The sequence below is a fragment of the Lathamus discolor genome, chromosome 3, assembly GCF_037157495.1.
Source record: "Lathamus discolor isolate bLatDis1 chromosome 3, bLatDis1.hap1, whole genome shotgun sequence".
Classification (NCBI taxonomy): Eukaryota; Metazoa; Chordata; class Aves; order Psittaciformes; family Psittacidae; genus Lathamus; species Lathamus discolor.
Window position 1 is genome coordinate 117,774,545 of NC_088886.1, and position 27,204 is coordinate 117,801,748.

Genomic DNA, 27,204 nt, shown 5'->3' on the forward strand with positions numbered 1-27,204 from the left:
TTCTAGGGAGAGTATCTGGGGTTCAGTTTTGAACCTCAAGATTAGTGACTGTGGCTAAAATAATCTTACTCTTGTATACACACACACACACAGAGGCCAACTTGAATGCTTCTTCAATGTATAAAGTTTTCCTTCTGCTGTAACACTTACATTAAGAATAATTTCTTTTCCACAATATTCGTACCTCTATTTGTATGTAGTCATTACTATTTTGCCATTTGCACTACACAGCTCTAGTTTATACCCAAATGAGCTAATATGAAGAGACACACACACATCCACAAGATAAATTCCATTTCAAAAAACTCATTTCCAAAGTGCTGAAATAAACATTTTTCCCAATGCATCCTCCGTCATCAGCTGTTTATTTCAGTGCACCAAACACAAACTCATAGGAAAGGAGAAAATACGGAGCACAATGCAATGCAAACACCCTATGAATCCAAAACCACACAGGCTCTTCAGAGGAGCACAGTTAATCAAACACTGGCTCTGTAGTTCATTTCCTATCAAATATCACCAGTGAAGACTTGTGATGGCATCTCCGACAACCAAGGTTTATCATTTCTATAGAATAAAAGCCTGTATAAGTCAGGTCCCACATAAGAATACATACTTTAAATAATTACAGCTAGAGTTGTCAAAATAAATTAATCAAATATATTTTGTGATGCTTTATTAGTGATTCATTCATTTTCCTTCCATTCACTTTGCAAAGGATGTCCCAGTCATTGATGACACCTGGCCCAGGCAGACAGCGTAATAAAAGGGTTAAGAAAAGATTATACCACTGAAAAAAAGAGAAAAAAAGCAGTGAAGTCTGAACACTCACAGAAAGAAAGTGACAGTGTGATAAAGAACTTCTGGACACACACACAGATGCCAATGTGCACACATCGCACTCCGAATACAGCTTTTGCTAACTGCCACACAGACTTACTCTGGCACACCAAGAGTAACACGGTTACAGAATGCACACGGAGTACTGAAAAGTACATTTGGGTTTTAGGTGGAATTTATTTTCAGAAACGCACAAGCTACTGCTTATACCAAACTTCCTCATACCACCATGTGAGGGTCTTCATAGAAGGCTTCACAGACCCCATTTCCCCCCTGCGGTCTTAGTACCCATGAAAGATGTGTCTCCACAGAAGATGCACACAACAGCAGAGAGCTCACATCATCACATCATGTTGCCTCCTCCAGAATGGAAGAAACACCAGGTCTGCACTCCAGCTCAGAACCTGGCATTAGTCTGAAGAAGAGATGGCTCAGGTGGGACCTTATCACTCTCTACCACTACCTGAAAGGAGGATGGAGTGAAGAGGTGGCTCCTGCTCCCAAGTAACTTCTCCCACGTAACGTGATAGGACAAGAGGAAATGGCCTCAAGCTGCACCAAGGGAGGTTTAGACTGGCTACTAGGAAGAATTTCTTCACCAAAAGGGTAGTCAGGTACTGGAACAGGCTGCCCAGGGAAGTGGTGGAATCACCATCCCTGGAAGTGTTAAAAAACTATGTAGATGAGGCCCTTAGTGACGCAGTTTAGTGGTGGACTCGGATAAAGATTGGACTTGATGATCAGTCTATTTGATTCTATGATTAGGATGCAAGCCTGAAACTCAAGCATTCCCAGGCACTTCGCAAGAGCTGCAGAACCAGGTTTAAGAATGTTTTTCATATCAAAAACCATTCAGAACATCAGCGTATTTATTTAAAAGTGGACTTGCTTTCACCCCAAGATTAACTATGCATGAAAGAAAAAAAATCAAACTGCCATAAGGACAGTTAGAAAGAATGATACTGCCCTTTAAAGCAGTTGGAGCAACCAGCTGGGTAAAGCTATATTATCTATTTAAAAACTTTGTCACTGTCACCTTTTTCATTCCCATTTCTTTTCCCCTGTAGCTGGTTATAGTCACTCACTGTATTTTATCACATTGGAAAGTCTAATTTCTTTAGGGTGAGAAATATATCTGCCCTGAACACAATATAATATGATTCACACAGGAGTCCCTGACACTATTGCATTATTGATATGAAAAAAATGACCATAATGATATCAACTGATAAAAGCCCTCAGTATAATATTATTTAAGCAAGGTCAATTGCCCGTGCAGGTTGTTCTTACCAGAGTTCACATTACATCACTGGTCCCATCATCCTGACCTTCCCTGCTGCCATCCCTATCACAGTTCAATTAACAGAGGAGTCCTGCAGTGGCTTGATGAGCATCTGCTGCCTCTACCCGGCAGTAATTCAATAAGGATACGCCATAGGAAGAGATAATGAGAAGGCAGCCTGGTTGTTCTGTCTCCCCCCAGGAAAGCAGATGAGTTTTGTTTATGGGAAAGAGCGTGACCTATGAAAATTATTAGTTAGTTTTGTATTTCAGAGCCTCAACACACTACTGGTAACTCACAGTGTTCTCTAGTTTCTCTGATGGTGCAGCTCACAAGGATCCAGAATATTTTTTCCAGGTGGATCCCTGTTTAACAACCCTTCCCGCATTTAAAGGATACATCTTCCTGAAAGCATTTTCTCTTTGCCAGTTCTACCAAAGAAACAGTTTCTACTTGTGCATTCAGCAGTGGTAGGTCAAATTTAAAAATTAAATACGTGAGCATAGAAAATGGACTAAAACTACTATCAAAGTAATTCCAGGTAGAAAAACTTTCACAAAACCAAAATCTCCTAGGTTCTTCTATGCTGCATTAATCAGGTTGGGTTTTCTCTCCCTGCCCCAAAGAACAGAGTTATCAATGCTATTAAAATTACCAATATAAAGTGAAGTGACCACCTCTTCCTCTTCAATGGTATCCAAATTCAGGTTCTCCTTCCATTTCCTTCTGCACCTTTCCTGTAGAGTCATTGTCATGTCCCATCCCCCACCTTAACTCCCACCTATCCTCTCTAACTCTCCTGTTGCTCTAGAAACACCTATTCCATCACTAAAAACCCAGAGCCACCTACAGTCCCTTCATCTCCTACTCTATCACTGGTTGCCACAGTGACTATTTGAGAGATGTGGCTCTGCATTGTCTCTGGTAGAGTGCTCTCTTTCTCTCACTGCTATGGATCAAAGAGCACTGGAAATGTCGAAATTCTCTGCCTCTGCTCTTGAGAAAGAAGCTGAAATCAGGACATGCTATGTCCCACATTTCTCCTTTTCTGAGCACTGAAGACAACCACATTCTTCTTTCTACACAGCTTCCACTGATGTTCAAACTCTGACCAACTCCTCCTAAACCCCAAGTTTACTCTCACTGACCACAGATTCTAGCGCAGGGCATATTTTGCCTTGTGACTGCAGTATCCTCATCAGTTTTGCAGCCTTATTTCAACAATCTCATTCACCAAAACAGGCATTTTCAACTTGATTTCAAAAACAATTTTCTGATGTTATGTCTCCTTAATATGTTTCCTCCCTAAGCTCTGCCACTGTAATGTGGTCAGTGAACCACAGTGAATTTACATGGCTGCATAGTCCCACACCTCCACATTCACAGCTCAGTTTCTCTCAAGATCAGCTTCATTTGAGACATTCTTTCTTATCACACAATTATTTGCATTGGACTGAGGACTCTACCTGCTTTGACCATTCTTTTGTATGAGTACAGTCATCAGGTCTCCTCAATTCTCATTCATAGGATAACCCAGCTTGGCAGGTCCCTACCTCAGGAGGTCTCTAGTCCGACCTTCTACTCAAAGTAGAATCAGACAGCTATGAATCATACAAGATATTTTACACTGTTCCAAAATTTTTATTTTGCTTCTACTTCCCACTAGAAAGTTTTGTCTACCAAGCACACACCAACCGATTGACACTGGGTCTCAAGCAGTGGTTCACCCCTTGTGAGTTCTACACCAGGCAGTTTTCCCCCATTCCAATATAATTCTCTTCATTCAGCTCTGCCATCTCTTTCCACTCTTCAGTTTAACCATCTGTTGCATCTGCTCCTGGCTACCTTTTCCTTAATCCTCAAACCCTTTCCATCCTCTGCCTCTAATTCTTCCCCATACTAAACTAGTTGATTTCTCCCAAAAGTTAACAGGTATCATGTTTATTACATTTACCACCTTTTCTCAGCTTGTTTTTTTATCCCTTTCTTAACCTACAATATTTTGTTCTTTCTCCTAATTAGCCCTTTGTTCACTTGCATCTCCCCTCTCCTATTTTCTTACTCCCTGGCATTAATTGTCACACCTCCAACTTTTTCTCCTCTACTGTTTTCTGCTCACATTCATCTCCCACCCTTAAAAAAAAACTAAAAAAAAACCAACTAAAACTAACAACCCTGAGAGAAAACACTACAGACATGCCATATTATATGCAAAATAGGACATTAAAACAGCATTTAAGAAATGCTACAATTAAAGTCCCATTGCAGGAATGTATTAAGATAGTCAGGTTTCATGATAACATCTATTTTTACCATATTACTAAAGTCTATATTAAAAAGTCATTTAAATCTATCTTTGACTTCTTTTGCTTTTATCTATTCATCACACTTGCTTTCAACCCTCTTTTGAAGCCTTACTCATATTCCTCTGTGAAACAAGCAGAAAGTACCTGTAAATATCCAACTGCAACTACAGAAAATGTTATTTGATTAATGTTTTAATAGTTATGTGTACCAATAAAAAATATTTTTACTTCACTATATTAGGTTAAATAACTTAAAATTTTATAAACACGCTATGGTCTACTTTCCATCTGGTTAAAGAAAGAATAGAGAGAGTCTATATAACAAATGCTACCAAATCAGTTGATGCCCACTCACTACTTTTGCTTTAAAGCTACATCTCATTACTAACACCAAAGTAAAACATATAAAGTTATTCATACTGGGCACAACTATAAGCTGCAAGCAAGGAATACAAAACATTGTTTCAGGGGAAGGACCAAGAACAACCCACAGGATGCCAAGACAGGGCTAATAGGAGAACACAACAGTCAACAGGAGGCTGCCCAGATCTCAGTTCCAATTGCCTATACTGGACTTTCATTTTGTCCACTGGAGTTTGTGACGGTTACAGTATGCGAAAACTTTATTTCTTTAAAAAGACATAGAAAAGTATGTTTTTCATACCAGTCAAGATAAACTCATCAAACTTTTGCAGATTAATATATCTTACTGCCACTTCTTTTTCCCCACGTACTTCACTTCCCAAATTAGGTGAATTAATAAATCAACTAATGCATAAAGGCTTTTGTAAACGCATACACAGATGGATATTTACCAAACTTTAGCCTTCATTTTCCATGTGTTTCAGAATTTAAATGAAAATTGAGTCAACCTTCAGGAGAACTCAGTGCTGACAGAAGTTCTCTTTGTGGATTTACTCTTGAAGAGATTAACAACTCCCGCAGTGAAACAGCTGTACTTTAAACTAAAAAAAAATCTCTGTCAATAGCTTCCTAAGTCTGATACATTCTTGCTTGCTGAAAGTATCTGGGACTGTGTCCTGGTTTAAGCCCAGTCACGCAGCTGCTCTCTCACTCCCCCGCCTTCCTCCTCCCCGCCCCCCCACCCCCAGCTTCCAGAGGGATGGGGAGGAGAATCGGAAGAATGTAACTCCCACGGGCTGAGATAAGAGCAGCCCAGTAACTAAGGTATAACACAAACCACTGCTGCTGCCACCAATGATAATAATGGTAAGGGAAATAACAAGGGAAGAGAATACAACTGCTCACCACCCGCTGACCAATACCCAGCCCGACCCAAGGACTGATCTAGCTCTTCTGGGTAACTGCCCCCAGTTTATATACAAGGCATGACGTGCTGTGGTATGGAATACCACTTTGGTCAGTTTGGGTCAGGTGTCCTGTCTCTGCTTCCTCCCAGCTTCCCCTCATCCCTGGCAGAGCATGAGACTCAGAAAGTCCTTGGTCAGACTAAAACATTTGAGCAGTAACTAAAACTTCGGTGTTATTAGCACTGTTCCCGGGCCGAAAGTCAAACACACAGCACTGCACCGGCTACTAAAAAGGAGAAAAATGACTGCTCCTGCTGAACCCAGGACAGACTGCTACTATAAACACTTTCAATATTAAAAACTTCAACCATTTCCACGCTTGTATTCCACATTTTTTGAACTAATTTACCCTCCTTTAGTATTTTCTTCGTTCATAAAGATGGGAATCTGAACTAAACACAGGACTTCATAGTAGCAGTGATCCCATTTATCTATGTAAACAAATATAGGTAAAATTATAATTAAAATGGCAGAAGTTAATATATAGCAAGCCCTGGGCATTTCTTTAAAAATTGGTCTACCAGACGGTATTTGCCAGAGGCAGCACAAGAGCTGGGTCGTAATTTTGTTTATATTATTTTTTTCCTCATGTGGTAAAACTAGCAAGGAATTGGGTTACTACTGGAGTTAGAACTCCATTTACTATACAGTTTTTCTCCCGTACATGAGTCTTTTTTTTTTAAAGGACTGCAATTGCTTGAGTTATACAAAAAGACTGTTCTGTAGAAGAGAAAATGTCTCCTGTCCTACTTTTAAGATTTGGATTTTGTCATGCCAGCAACTGTTTCATGGGACCATTCCACCTCTAAGATAAAGGTAAAAGAAACCCAGAGAATTTCTGGTCCTGTGGGAAGAATTTCCCCTGACTTACAAGAAAATACACATTTGCAAATATAAATACACTTAAAATCATACACTCTACTTTTCCTCTATTTGTTACTTTTCCTGCTAGACAAAATCAGCAGTGATATGGACATGGTGTTAATGAATGCCGAAAGCAACCTGGCATCCTCATGCCAAGGACCTCCATAAACTGCAGTTCAGCAAAATAAGACAATCTGCTCATCATGTGTAAGAGCTCAATTAAATCATCATTTTAATGTAATCCTATTTAATAGCTCTCATATTTTCTGTTCTGATGCTAGTGATATTAATGTCTTAAAAAAAACAAGGAAGCAAAAATACAGAGGTAGAAGGGAAGGACAGGAGACAGGAAATTGCAGCTTCAGTTTCACTGAAGATCATTTGACGGGGGGGAGGGGGGGCACAGATTAAAAAAAAAATAAAAAAGAACCCAAAACTCAGAAGCATGGAAACAGCTTAGAGCTGAACATAAAACCCAAAGAGTTTTTCTTGACCCAAATCCATTCTGACCAACATGCTATGAATTGTGAATTGAGAATGAGTGCCCTAGCCAAAGACTTCCAAAGACTTTTAAGGAATTTTCAAGAGTTTGCTTGCCTCCAACTGCAACGCTTATTAGGGGTAAACACTTTGCTAAAGAAATTAATTATTATTATGGCACACATTCCAAAAAATCATACAAGAGAAATAAGGAACACTCTTCAAATGCACAGCTCTTCATACATGAGCAACAAATCTCTACACAAACTGGCTAAGCTTAAAAGCTGCATTTAAAATTATCCTCAATATCCATTACAAAAGAAAGTCACCTACCCACTGATAAATCTACCCACTGATAAATTAGCAATTGTAATAAGGGCCTGTGAAAGCTAAGGGTAAATTGATTGTTGCTCCTAATTTTCTCTTTATTTTAATCCAAAACTTTCCGAATTGCAAGACATAAAAGTATGGGCAAGAGGGTAAGTAAAAAGCTTGACTGCCATATCAGACACCTAAAAATAGTGTTTCAGTAAATTTCCATACACTGGAAGTAGCAGTGAATATCATTATATAAATCTATTCCTAGCAGAGGTTTTCAGCAGCATCCAGGACTTGCGAATCAATTGTAAATTTGTATTTTAGAATAATCAGTAAGAACAAAAAAAAAAAAAAACACAACTCACACTTAAGCAATATGCAGCATTTAGCAGCAAGACACAGCCATTCATCATCTTATACAAAATAGAGACATTATTATAAGCCACATACTTTTAATCTCATGGAGTTTAGGGAGAACTTAGATATTTTTAGATTATCCCTTTATTTTAATAGTTTTGTTAGTGATGTAAGACATTGCCAGGGCTGTGGGTTCAGATACATATGACTGATCTGGCTGGTCCTAATGCCTCTCTGGGCACAGATAGCACCTATACACACAAAAGGGAGGGTTTACCATGCGGATCGCTTTGACGCACAAACACCTTCAACAGATGAAAAGCTGTACTGGAATCACAGAATCATAGAATGGTTTGGGTCGGAGAGGACCTTAAAGATCATCCAGTTCCAACCCCCCTGACATAGGCAGGGACAACTTCCACTAGACCATGTTGCTCAAAGCTCCATCTATGCTGGCTGATGTCAATGCATAATCTATCTCCACATGAACAAGCTGCAGTAAAAGCAAAAAAGACAGGTCTGTAACTACACTAGACCCTGCAGGAAAAGCTGTAGACTCCTTTGCCACCTTGGGAGAAGGTTATCTCACCAAAGCCATGAGGACTCTCCAAACTCAGATCTATGTTGTCAGTACACACAACTGGCTGCTACTTTCAACACTTCATAGTCGCTGGACCCCATGGGAATAAGTGACAGGTGTCACATCATAAAGGGATAATAGCATATACTCAGGAAGGAAGAAACTAATGGCCAACTCAAAAGTGTTTGCCCTTCTTGCCATCAAGACCAATACCTGGTGTATAAACTGGGAATAAGCATTTAAACCATGAGGGAATGTTATATAGATTATACAGACAATTGACTATCTCATACCAATAAAATTTAAGAGAAGGACGTTTTCTCCTTCTCTTTTTCTGGTTTAGTCCATTTACTATCAGATGTTTGAATGATTTTCTGAGAAGTGATTGCTTCTCTAACAAAACTTGTACTGGCATCAGAACTAGCTTTAGCAAAATCGTCTTATTCAAATGCCAGTTTGTCTTCCAGGTAATCAAAGTAGCACTGCATTCAGTCAGCAGCTTTTTCAAACAATTCCCACTGCAAACTGGTACATTGAGAAAGGCTATGAGACCCAAATTACTGCACAGCCACAAAGGTGAATATGAGATGAAATATGAGCAGTGACCTGTCACAAGAAGACACAGTCAATTACTTAAAGAAAGTGACTATCATGAAGCTCACCAGGGAGAGTCTGTGTGATGTGGAATCACAATCAATGAGGCACAGAACAGCACCTGGTTAAACAAGACGGGAAAGAATAATTATAAATTGCTATATGGTTCCTTGGGCTCCAAAAAGAAACAAAAATCAAAACCCAAAATATTCCTTGGAAAAACAAAAAAAAAAAACAAATTCCTTGAAAGTCTTGGAAGCCTTTGGCTATAGGACTCTGACCCTCTGTAAGTGTAAGATTAATAACCTGAGAAGAAACCTCACAAGGTCTCTCAGGTATGAAAGTGCCCATAGGTAGTAACATACCAGCTCCAGTGCATTTACTCAACATTTACCTGCATATTTCTTTTATTTCTTAGCCCCCTGATGCATGCTAGACATACCACGCACACTTCAATGATTTCATACAAAACAAAGGCTTCAATTTTAGTGGTATTTCAGGGGATGCTTTATACACCCAAAATGATATATGGACACTGAAACACAGGAAGAACACCGTTCATTTTCCTCACTTTACATATTTGTGGTATTAAATATCGTTGTTTATTAATGCAAAACAACCTGTAGAGGGAAATAAATTCCTTTTTTCTTTTCCCTTTTTTCTCCTCCCATGAGCTGCCAGCTTTTTTTCTCTCACCATTCCTCATCAGAGAAGAATCAGGAGTTGCTCTTAGTGCTAAAAATAAATATATTATTCTACGAATACAGGTTCATTAGGAATGAAGTTACAGTACAGCGGTATAATTCTTTCTGCTCTTGTACATATACACTTCTCTAAGTGTACTCGTGCACAAGTCTGTAACTTGACACCTCTCTAAACAAACCCACCAGAAGCAGCTTAACGTATTTTCATTTCAGAGAAGTTTCTGTAAATTTAAAATCCTTTCAAAAATTGTTCACTGCTTTACTGATTTCTGAGCAAATTATCAGATACCTGTTTTCCTGCAAACTGTTAAAATTTGACTTTTTCTAATGAATACTGACATCATTTAAGTAGGTCACTATGCACATTCAGTCCAAGTTCCTGCATTAAGCAGGCCAAAGAAGCCTCCTGAAAATATCTGCATCCAGGCTGTAACTTCTGCTTAAGAGATGGACTTCAAATATGGATGTGGCCTTGTTTTGACAGTATCAAGAGCTGGGGGGAGGAAAAAAAAAGATTTTATATTTACTTAAGTTCTTCTTGTGGCTACCCATCCTTTAAAGCTATAAATCTGAATCTTAATGTCCTTAACAAACAAACAAAAAAGGATGCAAGCGGTGAACCCTGCCCCTTCTCTACCTTTCCCTTCCAATACAGCAGTGTGAACCTGACTGATAAAAAAAAAAAAAAAAATCACTGTAACCTTTTTAGCAATACTCTCAAATGTGAGCAGTGATTTCAGCTGCTCCTTACAGGACACAGCAAATGGGCTAAGATTGCAGAAAGCAGGTGATGAAACACTCCAGAAGCCAGCCTCTTCTACAGGCATCTCAGAGAAATGAAAAAGAAATGTACCCAAAATTATTCACGTTACATATACTATAGCAAGTTCTCTTCTGATTGCCTTAGGGGGTTAAAACTGCAGCCTGTGAAAAGTAAGCGTCCATCAGGCTCACTGTAATTTCCAGGCACACTCAAAAAAAAAAAAGATTACACTTATATATCCTGACATGTCAACTGTTATTTGAGGATTTAAAAAGGCATTATAAGTAACTTAACAGGAGCTATTATGTATTGCAATAGGATACGGAAAATATAAAGATAGATTTAAAATGTTAAAGAAAAAAAAAACAAAAAACACTAGTGCAAGGGCCTAAGCTTTTGGAAAGAACTGACTCCATTCTGAAAAGACCCAGTTCAAAAAGACTGTACTAGAGAAAAAAGAGGTAGTGTTAATGGAGAAAAATCGTACAAAAAAATTATGTCTAGATAAATTGGATACATATGCTTCTTAGTTAGTGTATATGAATTCTTCATGACAAAAATTTCAATTTCTGTCAAAAAAAAGAAAATCTATATGAATTAAAAGCCCTCTATGTTTTCTTTGACAGTCTAAAAGGAGCACCAGATAAACCCTGTATCAAAGGAATTTACTCCATTTAATACAAAGTATTACAAAACTTAACCCAATTTTGCCACCACTGAACTCAAATGAAATTTGTTAGCAATTGAATCCACCTCAAAAACAAGTCAAAAATTCCTTTTCCTTCCAGAAGGGAAAATGCATTTCTGGATAAAGCACTCAAACATGTAATATATGCAGATGGACAGTCCTATACATAAAAATACTCATTAATGTACTTATTAAATGTGTTCATTAATAACATTTCCATACGTGGGAGATGGAAATGCTCTGTCATAGCAAGAAAGCGTGTATTTCTTGAACAGAAGTGCAAAGAAGGAAAATAAAAAAATCTATCAGAAAACCTCCAAGACTGTAACTGCAGTTTTCGTCTGATTCTGAAACAGTCTATGAATCTCAGTGAAACTAAAGCTTTCTCCAAGAACTGTAGCCGCAAAGAGCAACAAGCAGACACACACAAACCCACAGAGATAATAAATGTGGGTCTAAATGTGCAGTAACCTTGTAGGAAATGAACTATAACCTGTACCATGGAGATGTGTTTATATTTTTAGACTCTGAATCACAGAAGATTCCTATACCCACACATGAATCAAGCCTCATCTGCAAAAGAAAATGGCAACATATAAAGCATCTTGTCTTCATACATGCCTTCTTCTTCAATCAAGCTGCTCAGCTGCTTAGCACGACTCCTCATTGTTTCAGTGTCTTGAAAAGAAGTGTGGCCTTTTATACTCCTGAAGTTATATTTCTAATGTAAAACAGTGTTATGAAAATTATCCAAATGAAATCTAGACAGCAATTAATTAAAATAAAATCCCATCAGAAAAAAAAAAGGCAAGTTTTTATTTCTTCCATGACTTTACCTAATTAAGGCGTCCCACAGATGTACTGAAACCTGGACTTGTACGGATACTCCCCAGATGTCCACTCCTCTTCCCTCCAGTTTCCTACACAACCTCAGCTCTCTCATCATCTGACCAATGCCTCCAATCCCTTCCCATGCCCCCTACACTCCCTGTCCTTCCATAGGTTCTGCAGCTGCAACCTCAACAACCATCCAAGCAAGAGGCAGCATTTCCTGCAGCTGGCTCCACACCATATACACAAGTGTTGGCAACAGATGGGATGCTCACCACATATGCTGCAGCCTTCCCGTCAATAGGAGCACTCATTTCATCTGCCTACTCTAGGCGGCCACCAAATTTCATTACACACACAGGAAAAACAATTGCCTTTGAGACACCTACCACTTTATGAAATTTGGTTTAGAATGTGCAGCAGAGTGAATGGGGGCACTCACAACCCAGGCTAATAATCAAATTCAATAATACATTATACACGAGCTCATAATTAATTAGCATATATAATTGGACAACACATTTTATATTATTTGATATGAAATAGATTGTCTGCAACAGGCATGGTATGACACTCCAATTGAAAATAAGCACCCTTGCTATAACAGAAAAAAAAAAAGACCCACACCTCATAAATATTCCTCTTGCAGTCCACCGCTAACTTGTTTCTTTTCCTTAAGGACCAGATCTACACATTATGCTATTCTATGAGAATCCCCTTTATCTCTGAAGAGGAAGTTTTCTGTCTTTCATGGTCACAATATAAAATCTGCAAACATCATCTTGAATGCGTATTAATGGATGCTCAGGAAACCAACAGAAAATTAAAAGCACCTCAACACATCTTATTGCTTTAAGTAGTACAAGCGGAAGGGGGAAATCACCAGATGTTTTTGCATTAAAATAGCCAATACCAAATTGAAACACAGGACTATCTCAATGGGAAACCTTGGGCAAGCCTCACAGAGCACAGGCGGTTTGAAGTAACACCCACTTCTTTATTTGTTGGTTCACGTGAAGTACAATGGAGAAACAATCAAACAAACTGGAGTACTTCAGGGAGGCAGCAGCAAGCAACCATCCTCAGATGCCTCCTGTAATGGCATGGTGGAGCACCCCAAACTGTCACCTGGCTGCTCTGGAGCCACCTTACTAATGGACCACACCAATCCTGCTGCCAACCCAGGCCAGGAGCTCCATCTCTGAGTGAGCCTCAGGTAATCTCACCGCCAGCTGTGGTCAGCACTCCCCAAGCGCCTGTGCATATGACCTGCTCTGCAGCAGCTCTCCTGGGCAGCCTTGCAAAATCAGTTTTCCTTTCACCTCACAGCAGTTAAGCAGCACACAGAAAATTGAATCATAAGGGTAGACAAATAATACATCACAGATCGCAGTGCTAAGAAATCGTTCTGTCTTTTGAAAGAAACTTACTGCTGAAGCCTTAATTTGTGAGAATTGAAAGCCTCATAACAACTTATGTTGGATTAAGGTTCCTACCCAGTTAAATACCAGTACTGACAGTCCTAGATGAGTTCCCATCTTACGAACAACCATCAGCCACATGCTTACAGGCGACATGCCAGAGCACACTGCACTTTATCTGCCTTCCCTCACTGCAGATTATGCTCCTCTGGGGATGAAAAATCTCACAGTTCAAATATATCAGCTAACTACACTAACTCTTCCAAGCGCTTCTAGCAGCTGATGGGCACCTCCACATATCTTAAAGCCTATGAGCGCTCCAGTTTTTTCAACTTCTGACACACATAGAGAAATTAGGACCTCTTCCCATAGTTACTCTTGACATGGATGGCTAAATCATTGGCCATCTTCCCACCAGCAAGCCCAACCAGTAGTTGGAAGGATGCTGGCTCATATCAGCTGGAGCAGGCATCCTTCAGTCTTATCCATCCACCTAAGTAGGTCATATAAGAGTTATGAAAGGCTACAACCATGGTGTGAGATGCAATTCTCTGTGAAGGAACAGCCGCCCAGCTCCCCTAACAATGCAGCATCCCTTGCTGCGGATCAGCCCATCACCACTACGCCTGCAGCTTCAGGCAGTGAAAGAAGTGTCAGATGCTAGCAAAGGTTACGTGTTTAATGGTCAAATTGTAAGCCTATCAACAAAAGTAAAACATGAAAGTGTATCTAAAATTTTAGTCTGTCTATAGCCGCTGATTCCTTTTAGAGCATCTCCGAGCTGCCAGCTGCAAAGATGAATTCAGCAGCACTTCTGCTTTGTGCTGTTAACAAACCGACCCCTTCCACCCCCCATCTTGTCACACACCACGTCAGAGCTGGAGACCAGGACATCACACAGTGTTAGGGGCTGGGCAGCTAATGCTCTTTCCTAGGGATGGAGCTTCTGAGACTAATTTTGGCTTTTATCTCCAATGCCTCTCTCCTCTCAAAGAAAGGTTCCCTGAGGCCCCACCTGAGCTGGCTGTCAAGACAGCCATGCCGATTAGTAATTCCTCATCTCCCCAGTTCTCAGAGATGGATTACACAAATGCAAATGTAATACTAGAAACATCCTCTTCTTATGTACTCTCTCAAATATAGGTATCTCTGCTTTCCCTTATAGCCTTCTCAATTTCCATTTTATTTTGAATTTGCATACTTGCTCCAGCCTAGCTAGTTTTAGTCCATTTACCACACTATAAAAGATTTATAAAGTTTAACAGCAATCATGTATCATCTTCGAGATACATATGTTTCACTAGACTCACAGCCTATAGCTTGCTTTAGCTACTCAAAAATATTATTTGCTTCATAACAACACAGATGATTCACTTGACATCAGCATTTCTGGCAATATATTTCCTGCACTGAGAGCAAGGAACCACAAGACAAATCTGAAGCAAGATTCAGAATCTTTTGGTGATTATTCACTGTTTTGCATTCTTGCAGAAGTCCTGATTTATTCCATGTCAGATCTCTGTGACACCACTCAGATATTCTGTCTGAGAAAGCCCTGACGGGCAGTGTCCTTAACCTGTCCTCAAGAGTCCTCACTATGTCTGCCCTTTGTAACTAAACAATACAGAGCATTCAAATGGACACTGCCAAACTATGATCTGAGTTTGCCAACAATAATTAGCTAGTCCCTAAGGTGACTTGGGCTGCAAGTCCGCTCTGAATATCAACATCACTGGGAAAAAAATTCATTTGTCTGGGTTGTGTTATGTCCTGAAACCTTAACATCTTTCATTTCAAGCTACCATTGTTGTGAAGAGCTTAGGAAACTTCAAGAGCCATCACCTGCACTATTGCGATTCACATGTGTTATCACCTATCACTCCACAGCACAGAGCAACAATCTACTGTGATTTTGAAGTTACCTCTTTCCCGTTAGAGACATACAGCATTGTTTTCGCAAAGTGGTGGCAACTTCCAGAACCCCAAATCATACTGATTTTCTCATTGTTTTGCCCTGTTTATACATCTGCAGTGCCCAATGACTCCTGCATCAGTATCAGGCAGCATAAGCATTTGTCTTTCAGTTTTCTGAAACCAGCAGTTGACTAGCCCTGCTTCACTGGCATCTCTTTTCAATTCAACAATACTAAACAGGATCTGGTTCTGAAGCCTTCTCGGTTGGCATTTTTTTATTTTGACACATTTTTCATCAGTTTATTGGATTAAAAATAATGCTGACTCCAATGACATGTCCAAACTTACACTCCTCTCCAAAGTCCTTAAACTCATCTCCAAAACTGTGGCTTACTGCTAGATGTTACTGTTATTGGCTACACAACCTGGAGATCAGATGCTTTTTTGTCCAAACCCCCATTTAGCTCCATTATAACCAAACAAGGCTGTCTCAGGGAAATGAGTGGGACAGTACAAAACAAGTACAAAGCTTTCCCAGCCTTTTCATGACTAGTTTGCTTAAGGGTATCAATATTCCCCAGTTCCATTAACTGGGCTCTTCACATTATCTGACCTGTATTTTTCACATCTGCAAAATCACTGACAGCCTCTGCAGTGTCACTGAAAATCTGATGTGGTATAAAATGTTTAAGCCTTTTCCCTTCACCATTCAGGGCCCTCTAATGACAATCCTGCCACATGTTATATATATACTGATAACAAAAACTTGGTACCTCTATATTCTTCTATTTTTGTCAGAGTATCTTTCTGAACTAGGGCTCTGTCAGTCACCATTCCTTTCTCTGTTGTAGCTTGTATATACTTTTCCAAACTTTCTAAAGTAAAAAAGAAAAAAAGAAGAAAAAAATAAAACCCACAAAAAAAACCGCAAACAACAACCCACACAACTATATTTAACAGAAACTCAAGAACCAGCTGCTTGCACTGCTATTGATAGGAGGAGCACTTTGCACACCAGCAACTTTATAGGAGGCGATTAACTCATATCAGCTGGAGAAGGCATCCTTTAGTCTCATCCATCCACCTAAGCTGGTAGAAAAGATGTTCTGACTTATGAGAGCCCATAAGCATGGTGTGAGATGCAATTCTCTGTGAAGGTACAGCCCCCCAGCTCCTCAAGCAATGAGACATCCCTTGCTACAGCAATTAACTCATTTAGAGCTCTAAAAGGCTCTAAATCAGTCTTTGCTTTCATAGGAATGCAGGGAAGTATTTCTAATAGTTTGAAATTCAGCCTGATGGACTTACTGCTAGTTTTCATAAGTCACAGGCATAACGCACTACTGGTGGCCATGAACAGTTTTAGGCATATATATTATCTCTGAGCTACCAGGTACTATGTAGCTCTGCAACACCCAATTGCTAAGCCAAATCACACACAGCATCTCCACTCCAAGACAGAGAAGAAAGAGGGCCTTGGAGGAAAGACATACTTTCCCCCCTATTTCTCAGTCCGCATCCTGAAACTTTCCCTTCAGCAAAGTCAATTGTTTTTACATGGTTTGACAGGAGCAGCCTGCAGGCACGGAATTCCACCACACTCAGACTTGTGTTTCAGTGTACAGCCAACACACCAATCCATCATCTGGCCTTCCCATACTCATCACCAATGCTGAGACATTACTCTATGATTTCAAAGAGCTCACATAAAAATTGATTAAGCAGAAACGTAGACACCCATGTTCACGCTGTCTGTGAAAGATAATCTGAATGATTTTTGATGACTATCTGTTTAGCAATAGCCATTTAACATAAGCCTTTTGACTATCATCTCCATCCATTATTTACCAGACCCTGAAGGGTATTTCCAGTGGTTAGAAAAGAGCAGCCACGTTATGTAAATTACAATACTGCAACTTCAGAGGAGGGTCATTAGGATGTTCAGGGGGCTGGAGCACCTCTTGTACAAAGGCTGAGAAAGTTGGGGCTGTTCAGCCTGGAGAAGGGAAGGCTGTGTGGAGACCTCATAGCAGCCTTCCAGTATCTGAAGGGGGCCTCCAAGGATGCTGGGGAGGGACTCTTCATCAGCAACTATAGCAATAGGGCAAGGGGTAATGGGTTTAAAATTAAACAGGGGAAGTTCAGGTTAGATATAAGGAAGAAGTTCTTTACTGTGAGCGTGGAGAGGCACTGGAACAGGCTGCCCAAAGTGGTAGTAAATGCTCCATCCCTGGCAGCGTCCAAGGCCAGGTTGGAAAGAGCCTTGGGTAACATGGTCTAGGGTGAGGTGTCCCTGCCCATGGCAGGGTGGTTGGAACTAGATGATTTTAAGGTCTCTTCCAACCCTAACTATTCTAGGATTCTATGATTGTAACAATCACAGTACAAAGCGGTATTTTGTAACATGCAGATTTACCAGAAGAAAATAAGTTCAAGCTTAGAAACTATTTTGTACGAAGACAGCACTGAGCATCTGACTCAAGGAGCAGAGTCTGCTAAGTACACAGGTGAACAGTCACTTCCAAAGGGAAAATAAACGGACCAGTGTACAACCAGAAGCCCATGGCAAAAGCAAATTAAAGAAAGACACATCCTTTTCTTTTTTTGTTCTCATTTCCTATTCCTCAAAATCCCATTTGTAAAGGCTTCGATTCTGCCACACAGCTTCTCCTTTTCCTCAGTATATGTATTACATCTTATTCGGTATCTCCTACTCTCTTTCTTCCTAACATCTTTGTAAAAATATTAGCAAATTTAGAGGAAGAGAAGTAACTGTCAGAACTGGAGTATACACCCAGACATGCCCACCTGTGTTTGACCCCTACGTGATGAGATTGATGTGGTTAAGATTAATGAGTCAATTATTTCTAGGTGAGGTGGAAGGCACCCAATTGTTTTGCAATTTCAGTACGAACCACCATACTCCTTCTGCAATGTTTGATCCCCATAAAATAATTGTGAGCAATTGTTTAGTAGGACATCATGAGTACAAGCCTTATTCCAAAAAAACAATACAAAAAAATCATTGAGATTAAAAGGAAATGGGATAAGTGTACAGTCCGAGCAACCCTCTAAAGCCACTAGCTTTAAAAGTTTTTCACTTGACAAATTTAAGTTGCCACAAGATACCGTGCAATACAGCACAAATTGCTAGCCTTTCAGCTGACCTCCCACAGGGACTTGGTCTTACAGTTCCAAACACCATCACATTAAGGCACCAACAGTCCCCCCAAACCCTGACAGGGACAAGAAAACCTATACACATACACCTGCTTTCACACAATGACCTCTTCCAAGTTTGGTAGGTCTCCATTTCAACAGACTTCTCATAGCGCCATAGAGTATTCCTTAATATTTAATACATACATCACTGTTTTAGAGTGGGTGCAGCCTCACATAAGGGTACAGCGAGAAATCAGGTGAAGCAGTGGTGATGCTCTACTCTATCATTCTTGACAAGCACCTAATAACTGGTTAACAAGCATGTCTGTTCTGTAACACCTGCAGTCAGCAGAACAGGGAATGCAAAATTACTGGCAGGGGTCCAGCTACAGGAGTTCACCCACTCCCTCTAGGTTAAACCACATTTAATAAATAAGTAAATAGATGGATAAACATTTCAAACCCACAAAACTTTTCAAAGCAGAGACAGTGCCAATTTTCTCTGAAGAATGAATATCTAGGTTTCTTCATGTGAAACCTCTCAACATCTTGGGATGGCAAGAGAGTCCATACCATGCAGTAGCACTGCACCAATGTGCTCTTTGTGAATTGTTTAATGGACGGGACTCCCGGCCTACAAAGCTACCTGCAAGAAGAAGGAGATATGGAAGGACACAATTTTGGTATCTCCACCTCCTAAAGACCCACAGTGTAATCTCACTTTTAGACCTGATCCAAATTCATGTTGACAAAAATCTTTTTAGTTCTCAATATATAAGATTATATAAGCTGGGCTTTAAATCAGCAGCTTTTAAAATATGCATTTCAATACACCAGAGGAAATCAGAAAAAAAAATTTTACAAAGTTCATTATAAACCCTTTTAAAGATGACCTACATTTGAACTTCGATATCTTGTATGGCAAGGATTCACTTCAATTACTCTATTAATCCAAATAAAGAAAATGGATCAGTCATAAAGACCTCCAAAACAGGTAACTGGAACAAGTGCTTCAAAATCAAGTAGACCTGCAGAAGTTAAACTTAAGGCTTTGGTCTGATTTGAGGAAGTTAGTTTTGTGTTATTTTCAATTTTAACTGAAAACATAAAAAGCAGAAGCATGGCGTACTCTGTTTCTGGTCCCCAGCACTGGAGCTGGATGTCCTAGCTTCACCAGACCATCACCACTGAGGGACATCATGACCTGAGAACAGGACTCCCCCATCATGGGAGCAACACACCTCCAGAGAAATGGGTCATTCAACCTTCCCAGCAACACCTGCTCTCACTTTCTGCTGAGCTCACTAATAAAAGTACTGGTGGGAGTGCTACGAGTCTCATGCTACATGTGTATCATGAGACTCATGGCAGAGGCGTGCGATTAACTCCCCCAGGCTGAGCCAGGCAACAAATGTACGGCATCGCCAGCTGCTGCTCAGGGACTCCCCCAGTGCACTTTTATTTTTATGGCAAAGTAAGTAGCAGCTCAGTGCCTTACAAACCTCCACCACTTTTGCCGGAGCAGAAGAGTAATAAAAATGACAAAGCCCCTACTGGAGAACAGGATCCAGAGAAGCTAGACACTGCTATGGGCTTTTGGGCATTACTGTGCAGGAGAGGGAATAAAACTCAAATTCAATAGAGCAAACCACCTCTCACAGTCATCTCCCCTGCTTTTGGAAGGGGAAGTCTCAGTTCCCAATAAACCAGCTATCAAAACAATTGTCACCTGCCCCAACTACAAAATCTGCTGCATTCCAGCAAGCTTTTGCTGCTGTCTCCAACAATAGTAGGATCAATCCCATCAGGTGTTAACTCCCCAGTATACTGGTAACAACAAGATTACATCCCCTAATTGAAGCTGCACAAAGGACTTTCCAGTAACGAAATTGTGAAAGTGAATAAAAATACTTTCAAAAGTTTGTGACTTTTTATATCAGCAGTGTTCAAAAACATTTTGATTTTTACCCTTTTTAACATTAAAAGCCAACCAGTTAGATATTACAAGAAGAAAATATTTGGGGTTTAGTTATGGAATTTCCTTGATGGAAAGAGCCGGAGCTTTTAATATAAATTTATCTCTTGCTTTAAGCACTGAATTCAGGATTCAGTCAAGCAGAAAGTAAAATGCACGTTTCCGATTACTCGCATGGAGTTTAGTTAAAAGAAACTTTAGTTAAAAGAAACAGTCCTTAGTATTTAACAGAATATAAAACTAGTCCACCCCGATTCACACACATCTTGCCAGTGCTTCAGCAAGTGGCAGTTCCCATCATTAAGCACAGCAATGACATATTTGCCCAGTCTATATGCCCACCACTAAGTATGCGGCACGTTAATGAGATGCTTTGCCAAGGGCTCAGCCTGCACCTGTAGCACCACCTCTGCATACAAAACAAGGCTGATGCTGATCTCGGCACCTTATCCATATTTGCAGAAACATCTATCAGGGAAAAAGAAGAGACAATGTATTAAAACTGTCCACAGATACCTTCAGGTATCAGGAACAGGACAAGAGACAGTACATTAGTGCTTGCAAATTTAATAACCTATTTTGGAGGTAAGATATTTGATCATGCAAAAAGTGACTGCATTTGGTGCAACTGGGAAACTGAAGCCTGTCTGTACAATGTTTTGACAACAACAAAGAAGAGTCTTTTGGAAAACTTCCTTAAATCCTACCCCCTTTCTTAGAGTAACCAAAAATGTGCCTTTATATGTACTTTTGGATTGAAGGCAGAGGTGTAAGTGGAAGCAACCAGAAAATCACAAAACACAGCCAGCAAAGGCAGGATGGCACCCAGCATGCAGGGGCAGCAGCACAGCTTCAGGACACACTGCACAACACTGAAGTGAATACAGATACCATGCACCAAGCAGGCTTGTAGTCCTTGGGCTGTCAGCAGTCACCCAGATAGCAAGCAACAATTGCAATTAAAACTTGCACATCAATGAAAACTAAAACACATTTGCATCCATTCATACCTGTTATCTGCAAAACCTCTTGCTAGTGTTTAACTTACTGCACTGTTTATATCACTGCTTAATTAGGTCCCAAGGGTGATTTTTAATCTAATTCACACCAAATAAATCCTAAATCAGATTTACTCCAGTGTAAACAAGGTGAGAAACTGCACAAAATGCCCAACACAAATATTTTTATTTCTCGTGTTTCTAGTTGCCAAAATCTCCCAAAAATTCCTTTCAAAAAAAGTTTTACATCATTTTTTCTCTACAGACTTTTGATTAACCACTTTGCAGTGCAGCCTATAACCAGCTGGTTTAACCTAGAAAAACTGCCGGTACAGGGCACTGCTTCTCTACAATCACAGAACTACTGAAAAGAGGGGAAAAAATAATCCATGCTGAGCACCATGCTGCTGCCACCAGAGTGCTAATGGTTTAAATTTGGCTCAGTTTAAAGTTTGTGTAGTTGTTTCAGTGACCAAATGTAGGTAAACCACCACTGACCCCCAGGACGCCTCTGACATAGCCACCACTCTTGGTGTGCAGGGCAGAAGCTTCCTCCTGCTTAAAGTTCATTCAAGAAATCAGTTCTTGCCTGATCTGAGCTCACTTTAGGAATGACTGCCAGCTGCAAGAGAGATCAGAGCCCTGGCTTCTCTCTATTTGCATTTTGCTCGAGGCAGATAAACGCCGCCACAGGGAATGATACACAGGGATCTCCCACCTCCCTTCATCCTTGATGCACTTCCCCATAACATGCTAGCACAGCTACAGCTCTTCTTCGGTCCTGCTGCCAGCGACACTATCTACAGCCTGGAAAGACAAGAGAAGGTGTTTGACATGTTCTTTTCCTGCGCCCGAGAGAAATGTATTATCTGCCCAATAAAGCTGGTTATCTATTGAACAGACAAGCTGGAGTCCTGAGAGCCTCCTCAAAATCGGGTTGGTTACGTACCAGCAATCATATTACGCAACACTCCCCCATTTATCTTTTTATTCAAAAGCACTCTTTACAGAGACAAATGAAAAGCTGAAACAGCAGAATCCCTCATTGCTTCCAGCATTCTTCATTGCTAGCAAAACTTGTTCCAGCAACAGTGGAAGACAAATGAGATTATTTCAAGACTGCTGGCATAAATTATGAACATAAATGCAACAGAATACGTTACTTCACACTGCCCCTTTCTCACACATGGTCAGAGAACCACAGTATGTGCGTACAGGGAGATGAACAGGATAAAGCTAAACAGAAGTTTGTCTTGACCCCAACACTAACACTTGGCATACATATTTATTTTTTCTTTATTTTGGGGAGGGTTTGTTTAAGATTTTGCCCAGCAAAATCCCTGCTTTCTGGCCAAATTTGTCATCATTTCTCAACACCTGGACAATTAAAATTAAAGCAGGGGTTCACTTTACAGCCCTGTAGCCCTGGAGTCACCCATTTTTCAAAAGGCTTGCTCTGTAAGACCGAAATACACAGCTCTCTGAGGTTTTTTCCCATTATCATTTTTCAAAGCTTGCTTCTGGATTTCGTTTGTGGGGGTTTATTTGTCTCTACTTTCTATGCTAAAGTGCCGAGAGGTACAATAAGAATAGGTGCACACTGTTAATATTGTGACTTCTCTGTGGATTTATTTGAAGAACAGAAGAAAGGCTAAAATGAATAAAGACTGTAGTTTTCCTCTTCATTAAGCTACTCTTCATCCATGCATGAACACCTAATTCTCCACTGAGCTTCCCACAGTATTAAAGTCACTTGAGAAAGAAACTCAGACAGCATCTTACTTACATTTTGTTTTATAAAAACACAGTTATATTTCTGCAGCAGGACAGCAGCAGCAACAGGGGCAGCTGTCACCCTGCTTGGAAAGGAAGCTGCAAACTAGCCTGGAGGTGCTACAGCAGAGAAACAAGACGACAGCCAACCTTCTCCCAAGCAATCTAACCATCAGCCTTGAACCCACACCAGGAAAAACAGCACAGCAAGGAATTAAGCTAATGAACTCTCAGTAGGACGGCCCACACAACCGTTTTGTAGGGCAGCTTCTGAACGCTGCTGCCACAGAAGTTGGAGGAGGCACAAAAACTCCCAAGAGCACAAGGCCACGCCACCAAGCACTGGGGTAGAAAAGTGCACAGCACTGAGGCTCTCCAGATTTAATTCATCAACCCATCCTATACAGCATTCTCCTGCAGGAGGGGCTGGCTCCAAGCTTAAGAGAAATGTTTTATGAACGCCAGTACTTAAGTGTTAGCTTCAATATTTCTTTTTTAATTTTTTTTTTTGTTTTGTTTTTACTTCTGAATTGGGAATTTTGATCCCCAGAGACCTGCTATCAAATTTTCCTCTCTTTTACAGATGAAGTGTGACTTCAGGTCAAAGGAGGTGATTCTACCCCTTTATTCTGCTCTTGTGAGACACCATACGGAGTACATCATACAGTTCTGGTGTCCTCAACATAAGACAGACATGGAACTATTGGAACAAGCCCAGAGGAGGGCCACAAGGGTGATAAGGGGGCTGGAGCACCTCCCATACAAAGACAGGCTGAGAAAGTTGAAGCTGTTCAGCCTGGAGAAGGCTGAGTGAAGAACACATAGCAGCCTTCCAGTATCTGAAGGGCGGCCTCCAAGGATGCTGGGGAGGGACTCTTCATTAGGGACTGTAGCGATAGGACAAGGGGGTAATGGGTTCAAACTTAAACAGGGAAAGTTTAGGTTAGATCTAAGGAAGAAGTTCTTTACTGTGAGGGTGGTGAGGCACTGGAACAGTTTGCACAAGGAAGTTGTAGGTGCCCCATCCCTGGCAACATTCAAGGCCAGGTTGGACAGAGACTTGGACAACATGGTGCAGTGTGAGGTGTCCCTGCCCATGGCAGGGGTGGTTGGAACTTGATGATCTTAAGGTCTTTTCTAACCCTAACTATTCTATGGTTCTATGATCACAGAAGTTGCAACTGTTGTTTTGAAGTTGTAGCTCATTTTGGAACCCACATGCTATTTCAATTCTGACTACCATGGTAAGTGCAACTTTCTGTACTTAAGATGCACCCCTGGATTTAACATGATATTTAGAAAATTGTAATAATAGCTTAGCATTAGATCTAATCCATTCACTCTTTAATTCAAGGCTTGGCGCACAAAGTAATGAAAACATGGTTATGGAAATGCACTGAATGATTAGGCACTGAAACCTGAAAAAAGTACTACTTTCAATAACATTTCTCAAAAGCTTTCTATCAGTTGCATTGATTATACAATCATACAGAATTTTTTCTACTTAAACATTATGAATTGCATTTAAAAGTTAAAGCATTAGCTATGGATCTTGTTTGCTTTGTTCTAATTGTTCTGTTCTTGTCAGCAACAATTGTCCTGTTAAGCATCTTCAGCCTAAGGAAATTTTCACCCATTAGACTTTTACTATGCCATTTGCACAGAAAGCAAAAACTGGCATAGAAATAACTCTACAAAAATATATTGTAAAAAATACTACATTGGAGAATTTTATATTTTACACAACAGCCAGAGCACAGCAATGTTTTGAATGGAAGCCACAGTCAGTGCCTTTACCTAGATATTCTGCTCATGCATCCCGGCCTCGTGACTACTCAGATAAAAGCATTCCTTGTGATTAAGTTAAGCATAGATCATCATTTAAGATAAACCAATAAAAGCCAATTAAGGCCACAACATATCACACATGGTTTTATATACAACACTTATTTGACAGCTACACACAAATGTAAGCTGTTAGTTTTAGTAATTAGCAGTTTTCATGCTTTGTTAAGATAATGGCACTAATCCAGAGAGAGAAAGGTAATTCACAGAGAAAGATCTCATCATGGCCATTAGCAACCCAGCTAACAAAGTGTGGCTCTCCTACAAAACCCATCATACAGTACATCATAGAGCAGTGCATAATCAAGGAACACTGTTTTATGTAAAATTTAATATCAGACAGCATATTTGAAACAATGAGGCCATCTCCAACTTCTGGAAACTACATCAGCTACTCAAGCTTTGCTGTTACAGTTTATGGTATTACCCCAGTATCTTGCTAAAATTATACCTCTGTGACTCCCAGTTGCCTATTTTCCAAGTCTAGTAATTTCAGTGCAGGTTCTAACACCTTCCACTAGACCAGGTTGTTCAAAGCCCCATGCAACCTGGCCTCGAACACTTCCAGGGATAAGGCAGCCACAACTTCTCTGGGCAACCTCCTTCAGTGCCTCACCACCCCCACAATAAAGAGCTTCTTTCTGACAGCTAATCTAAACCTGTCCCTTCAGTTTAAAGCCATTCCCCACTGTCCTGTCACTGCCTGCCCTTGTAAAAAGCCCCTCTGCAGCTTTCTTGTCAGCCACTTTAGGTACTGGAAAGCTGCTATTAGGTCTCCGAGAGCCTGAGGATCGGTCATTAACCTTCTTCCCTACAGCTGAGCATTCGCTCAGCATGGCTACCATACAAGATGTTAACAGTCATGGTAGCTTTGCGATAAAGGTTAATCACATCAATTCTGTTTTTTTAAAGGAGAAATAAAGATCTATTGGACTGTTCATTGTACCTCTTTCAAAACAGAGGCAAGATTGCTGAGAAAAAATCTTCAGTTAATCACCTGGAGGGATGAACATGCAGGGAATTTTGCATTATTAATGAAAAACTCACCAATTAGGTAAGTAATAGTCTCCTTCCATTGCATAATATGGTTAAAGTTGCTTATAAGGCTTCCTGATAGACCATATTTCAAGCCAAGTTAAAGCAGCTTTCCCAGTTATGTGCTGTCTTATACACTTGGGAGTTGTGGGGTTCATCCATAACTGCCACTAAAACTTAACTGGAGTGGTTTATTTCATCCTACAGCCTTTTAGTGTGCTGCTGGATTATGAAGAGTGTCTTTCTCACATACATTTTATATCAAAACATGAGAGAGATACACCTCAGCATAGTTCAATATTCAAAATACTCAACCGAATGCCAGAATATCACTCCAAGTCCCAGATGTGAATGAAGCCAAGAAATGTTGATCTGAACAGAGGCATCCCTCACCCTAACAAAATCTCCACCCGGCATCCTACCAGCTACAGACTCTCTGGTGCATTTACAGAAATTCCACTGTGAACAAGAAAAAATGACCGAAGAACTTCAGTCAAGCCCAGAATAGTTCCTTAAACTGTCTCAGCTGCAATGGGAGTTTCACGATAAAAAAAACTTTCGCATAAGGATGTTGGAAAAAACTTTAGACCTTCAAATGATCAAACCTGTCCCTAAGGATGTATATATGCAATTCAGAAAACTGTAGGAAGGATACACACACAGGCCATCTGTTGTGAAGTCAGACAAAGAGCTATATTTCACTCTGCAATACAAATGATCTTCACTAAGCGACAGATCTGTCAACACAGTATTATGAAAATAAATATGAATCTTGAGTAACCTTTCCCACTTAGTCCCATATGAGGACTGAGCATAACAAGTTTCATTCGGTGTCTTAACTGAAGCATTTCCGCTTCTGTCCTGCATTTGACAGCCTTCACTGACTGCTCCTGGGTCTGTGCTATGCGCCTCAAGCAGCCTTGCTCATTATAAGTGCCATAACTTAGATACTTTCAAATATAAGAACAATTATGACATATACACACTGATAATATTCTGAGAAAGGAAATACCTGATGCCTGGTGGAAAAAAAGCACAGGAAAAAAAAAAGAAAATTAAAAAAAGAGAATAATAAAACCATTAAATGTCAGGGTGTACTGGCTGAATTTGTATGCTAGCACACTTGCACAGCATAATGTACAT

The 27,204-nt window shown here is 40.2% G+C and overlaps 1 protein-coding gene across 6 annotated transcripts in view; it reads right to left on the reverse strand.

Annotated features, from left to right (window-relative positions):
- Positions 1–27,204, reverse strand: part of THSD7B (thrombospondin type 1 domain containing 7B) — a 340,543-nt gene that overhangs the window by 287,439 nt on the left and 25,900 nt on the right. The window contains exon 1 of one of the 6 annotated variants that reach the window (XM_065671291.1): positions 19,565–19,580. The exons of 3 other annotated variants lie outside the window; for them this stretch is intronic. The gene's annotated coding sequence lies outside the window, so the exon portion shown is untranslated. Of the gene's footprint in view, positions 1–9,020; positions 9,076–16,046; positions 16,059–19,564; positions 19,581–27,204 lie in introns of those variants that run through there. 2 more of the 6 variants (XM_065671290.1, XM_065671288.1) reach the window with 2 other exon arrangements.